Genomic DNA, 6000 nt, shown 5'->3' with positions numbered 1-6000 from the left:
TGAGGGGAGGGGGCTCCTTCCCTCCCAGATATCAGATACCTTTTCCCTACTGTGTTCATTCACATTAGAGGTCAATATGTGATGAGTGCGTAAAATTTCAGGATTTGTGAGTTTCGAAGAATAATAACAACAACGAAAACATTGGGCTAGGCATTAGTTACATGCTTATAAGCTTTCTCTTTTATAACCCAAACAAAAAACCTTTATACATTAGACTATTATGTCTATTTACGGACAGATGGAGGCTTAGAAAAAGTAAGTTCCTTAATCAAAATCATAGCAAATTCAAAAACTGAAAAATGGGATTTAGCTTTTTTTTTTTTTTTTCACCATATGCCCTTCCTCTCCCACATAACACATAAAATTTTCCGTCCTTTCAATCTTCGTATATCAAGTCCTCCTTGAAATCTGCGATATTAGCCCAATACAGCAGATGACACTTAGGAAGTTAATAGCAGATACCTGAGTAACTATTTAGCTAAACAGGCTAACTTCTGGTCCAGGCTTTGCCTTGTGCTTCCCAAGTGAAGGGACAAATTATTCCCCTTTTACGAGCCCTCATTTCCTCTTTTGTCAAATGAAGGCGTTGATTTCCAAGGTGGTTTACAGCTTGAATATTCAATGTCATTTTGCTCATAAGTAAGCAGCTAAGAGGTATATTTAAACAGAAATCATAATGGGCTCCCCAGGAAGCTTTTGTCTGCTTTTCCTTCTGGATCTCAGGCTTAACATAAAAATTCAAAGTACCCTAAAACAATCCTATGCCCTTGGGAGCCTGTGGCTTTTTTTGGGGGAGGGGGTCTAAAATTATAGAGACTTGAGTTCTTTCTAGTCATGATATTTAATTTATTCTGAAGTTTAAAATAATAGTTTAAGGGGCTCCCAGGTGGCTTGGTGACTTCCGCTCAGGTCATGATCTCAGGGTCCTAGGATTGAGCCCCACGTTGGGCTGCCTACTCAGCGGGGAATCTGTTTCTCTGTCTCCCTCTGTCTACCACTCTTCCTACTTGTGCTCTCTCTGTCTCTCTCAAATAAATAAATAATTAAAATCTTTTTTTTAAATAAAATAATAGTTTAAGAGCCAATCTCCCCACTGATCACAACTAGAAAAACTCTTCTGGAAAGCAGACAAAAAGCAAGTGCTGAAGGACTCTGGAAAATAGACAAAATCATGTGGGCAATGAGGAGAGCCAGAGCTTGGAGATGCAATGCTCCCCGTGGGTGATTTTTCAATTTTTCCCCCTCTTTCATCTTCCAGCTTTGCCCCGAGAAGTCAGGTACAGGTACAGCTTCAGGTACAAAGCTGTAGTGCCCTAAATTGCCAAGAGAAAGACTATAGTTGGTTCTGGCCAGAGGAATGGAGGAACTAGAGAAAGGGGGCCCCTGGGGACAGGAAAGTGGAAGGGGTTTCCCACATGAGGGAACTGGAAAAAGGGATTCCTTAATTCTAGGTTGGAACTCTCATGAGTACCCCGTGACCCCTGAGCCACACATACATGCGGCACACCCCAAACAGCCCAGCACAGACTTTGGGAGCCGAACTAAGATTTAAGCCTTTATTTAAAGTCAGAACTCTGTCTTTTTCCTTATTGACTGAAGAATCGTGTCCTTGTGTCCCTCATCCCAAAAAGCGCTTATAGCAGCTCACAGAAGCAGATACGATTTAATGAGAAGAAGAAGAAAGTGGGGCAAAGAGAAAATAAAGCTAAGAAATAAGTAAAGCCAAGGGATCAAACTAAAATACAAAATGAATCTCTAAAAAAAAAAATGGAGTGCGGGAGCTGTCATACACTGGCCAAAAAGAGCAGACTGTAAAATATTCAGGAATTTTGAAAGGCAGTTGTTGACCGTGGGTAGCTTCATATCGGCCTGGATAAAGCATTTATTCTACAGAAACCAGGAACCTTATAGGTCAGATTTTGGGGTTTTTTTTTCCTCTGAGAGTCAGTTTAACAGGACATGTATTTATCACCCAGCTATGGATGGGTAAAAAACAACTGGCTCTGAGCTACAGGTAGTGAAAGCAAAGAAAAAAAGGAAATTAGGTATGAAGTTCAAAAGATTCATTTAGGGACGCCTGGGTGGCTCAGTCAGTTAAGCGTCTGCCTTGGGCTCAGGTCATGATCCCAGGGTCCTGGGATTCAGTCCTGTGTTGGGCTCCTTGCTAAGCAAGAAGCCGCTTCTCCTCTCTCTCCTTGTGTGCGCGCTCGCTCTCTCTCTACGGAAAATAAATAAATAAAATCTTTTTAAAAATAAATCAAATCATTTTTAAAAATTTTTTTCAATTTTTAAAAATAAATCAAAATCATTTAAAAAGCTACAGCATAGAGAATATAGTCAATGGCATTGTAATAGTGTTGTATGGTGACACATGGTGACTATGCTTGTGGTGAGCATAACATAACATTTAAACTTGTGGGATCATTATGCTGTACACCTGCAACTAGTGTAACATTGTGTGTCAACTACTTCAATTAAAAAAAAAAAAAAGATTCATTGAAATGAAAACAAGCCAGAGGTGATTCAGTCAGTTAAGTATCTGACTCGTGATTTTGGCTCAGATCAAGATCTCAGGGTTATGGACTGAGCCCTGCGTGGGGCTCCGTACTCAGTGGACAGTCGGCTGAGGATTTTCTCTGTCCCTCTGCCTCTGCCTCTCCCAACCAAGTAAATAAATAAATCTTTAAAAAAAAAAAAAAAAGGCATCCAATGAAAGCAACTCCTCCTATACATGTATACATTTTCAAGTCACACAGAGCATTTGCTAAAACAATATGCATGATGCCACAAAGAAAACTACAACAGATTTCAAAGTATCAGTATCTTTGAAAAAAGCTACATTTTGTAGCCATATTATAATAAAATTAGAACTTGATATCAAAAGGATACCTAAAATTCAGATAGTTTGCAAACTAAGAAAATATTGATAAATAGCCTGGATTTACAAGGCAGCCATAAAGGAAATTAACACATTTAGAACTACATGGTAAAGATGTTACATATCAAATATTACGAGTACAGTTAAAGTAGTACTCAGAATTTTATAGCTTCAAATACATTTATTAGAACAAGAAAAGTTAAACATAAATGACCTAAAAATTCTCCAAAATTTTAAGAAAGAGCAATTGAGCAAGCTTAAATAAGAAGGAAGGAAATAATAAAGACAGAACAGAAAGTAATTTAATAAAGAACAAAAACTATGTAGTAAAATCTCATAAAACTAAAACCTAGCTGCTTCTTAAAAAAATATTTGCAAGTTATTCAGATTTTGGAACAAGACTGGTCATGAATAAAGGGGAGAAAAAAATGAAGAAACAAAATGTGGGAATAGCTACAGATAGATACAAAACATAAAAAAGGGTATAATGAACAGGTATATGCTAATAAATTGGAAAACTTTTGGTAAGATAGATAAACTCGTAGAAAAACTTTATCTAATGCAATTTGCACAAGAAATAAAAATTTGTATATATCAACAAACATTGAAGAAATGAAGAAAGTTGCTAATGGCATCTGATAAAATAATTTTTTAAAAGGCCCACACGGTTTCACAGATGAATTAAACCAAACATTCAAGGAACATACAACTCCTATCTTTTTTTTCCCAGAAAATAGAAAAAAAAAAAATTAAAGCTGTTCAACTAATTTTATCAAGCTAGCGTGATCTTGATTTCAAATTGAGGTATGGAAAATTCAAGGAAAGAAAACAATAGACCCATCTCACTTTGAACATAGATGGAAAAAATAATTATCTATGAACTGAATTCAACAGTATTAAAAATAATAGTACACACTATAGAGAACAAACTGATGGTTACCAGATGGGAGGTGGGTGGAGGGATGGATGAAATAGGTGACGGGGATTAAGGAGCACACTTGTGATGAGCACAGAGTGTTTGTTGAATCACTATATTGTACACCTGAAACTAATATTACACTGTTAACTAACTGGAATTTAAATAAAAACTAGAAAAAAATACTAATACATGGGGATCAAATGAAAGATCCTTGGAATGCAAGGAAGCTTCCAATATAATAAAATATGTTACTGTAATTCCCCATAATCATAGACTAAAGAGGAAAAATCATCTGTTTTTCTCAATCAATAACCATCTGCAATTTTTGAAAAACCAGTTAAGGAACCCAGAATCATATAAAGCCTTCTTATCTTGGTAAAGGTCATATTCCAAAAAATCTATAACAAGCAGCATACATAATGGGAAAAATTTAGGTGTCAAAGACCAATGACTATGATTATTGGTAAAACATCGCACTAGAGTTTAGACTGGTGCATAAGGAAAGAAAGAGATGTGAGCAAATCAGATAAATTTGCAGATGATATGATCATCTGCTCAGAAATTTAAAAAAAAATAGAAGCAGCAAACTATTAAGATAACAAAAGAATGTATCAAGGCTTATAGCCTTTACAAAAATTACTAACACTTCCCTACACCAGAATAACCAATAAAAGATACAGTAAAGGGTCATGTTGTGGCTCAGTCGGCTAAGCATCTGCCTTTGGCTCTGCTCATGATCCTGGAATCCTGGGACGGAACCCCACAGGGAGGCTGCTTCTCCCTCTGCTCCTCTCCCCTGCTCATGTTCTCTCTCTCTCTCTCTCTCTCAAATAATTAAATTAATCAATCAATCCTAAAAAACAATACCACCTTAACACGCCTCTCTCGGTAATAGACAGATCATCGAAGCAGAAAATCAATAAAGAAACAAGAGCATGAAAGACACATTGGACCAGATGGATCTCATAGATATATACAGAACATTCTACCCTAAAACAACAGAATACTCATTCTTCTCAAGTGCACATGGAACCTTCTCCAGAATAGACCACATACTGGGTCACAAATCAGGATTCAGCTGATACTAAAAGACTGAGATTATTCCCTGCATATTCTCAATTCTCAGATCACAATGCTTTGAAACTGGAGCTCAATCACAAGGAAAAGTTCAGAAGGAACTCAAACAACTGGTAGCTAAAGACCACCTTGCTTAAGAATGCTTGGATCAACCAGGAGATCAAAGAAGAACTGAAACAATTCATGGAAACCAATGAGAATGAAAACACTTTGGTCCAAAACCTATGGGATACAGCAAAGGCAGTCCTAAGGGGGAAATACATAGCCATCCAAGCCTCCTCAAAAAAACTGAAAAATCCAGAATACACCAGCTGTCTTTATGACTTAAAGAACTGGAGAATCAACAACAAATTAAACCAACTCCATGCACAAGAAGGGAAATAATATTAGAGCAGAGATAAATGAAGTAGAAACTAGAGATACAGTAGAATGTATCAATGAAACTAGAAGCTGGTTTTTTTAAATAAGATCAATAAACCATTGGCCACACTAATTCAAAAGAAAAGAGAGAAAGCTCAAATTAATAAAATTATGAATGAAAAGGGAGAGATCACAACTAACACCAAGGAAATAGAAACAATCATCAGAAGTTATTATCAACAGTTATATGCCAATAAGCAAAGCAACCTAGATGAAATGGATGCATTCCTGGAAAACTATAAACTCCCAAAATTGAACCAGGAAGAAATTGACAACCTGAATAGACTGATATCTAGTAACGAGATTGAAGCAGTGATCAAAAAACTCCCAAAAAACAAGAGCCCAGGACCTGACAGATTCCCTGGGGAATTTTACAAAACTTTCAAAGAAGAAATAACACCCATTCTCCTGAAGCTGTTTCAAAAAATCAAAGCAGAAGGAAAACTTCCAGACTCTTTTTATGAAGCCAGCATTACCCTGACCCCCAAACCAGGCAAAGACCACACCAAAAAGGAGAATTTCAGACCAATATCACTGATGAATATGGATGCTAAGATTCTCAACAAGATCCTAGCAAACAGGATCCAACAGCACATTAAAAATATTATCCACCATGACCAGGTGGGATTCATCCCTGAGTTAAAAGGATGGTTCAACATTCACAAATCAATCAATGTGATAGAACAAATCAATAAGAGAAGAGAGA

Source organism: Mustela erminea, chromosome 4 (assembly GCF_009829155.1).
Source record: "Mustela erminea isolate mMusErm1 chromosome 4, mMusErm1.Pri, whole genome shotgun sequence".
Taxonomy (NCBI): Eukaryota; Metazoa; Chordata; class Mammalia; order Carnivora; family Mustelidae; genus Mustela; species Mustela erminea.
Note: the sequence above shows the minus strand (reverse complement) of the source record.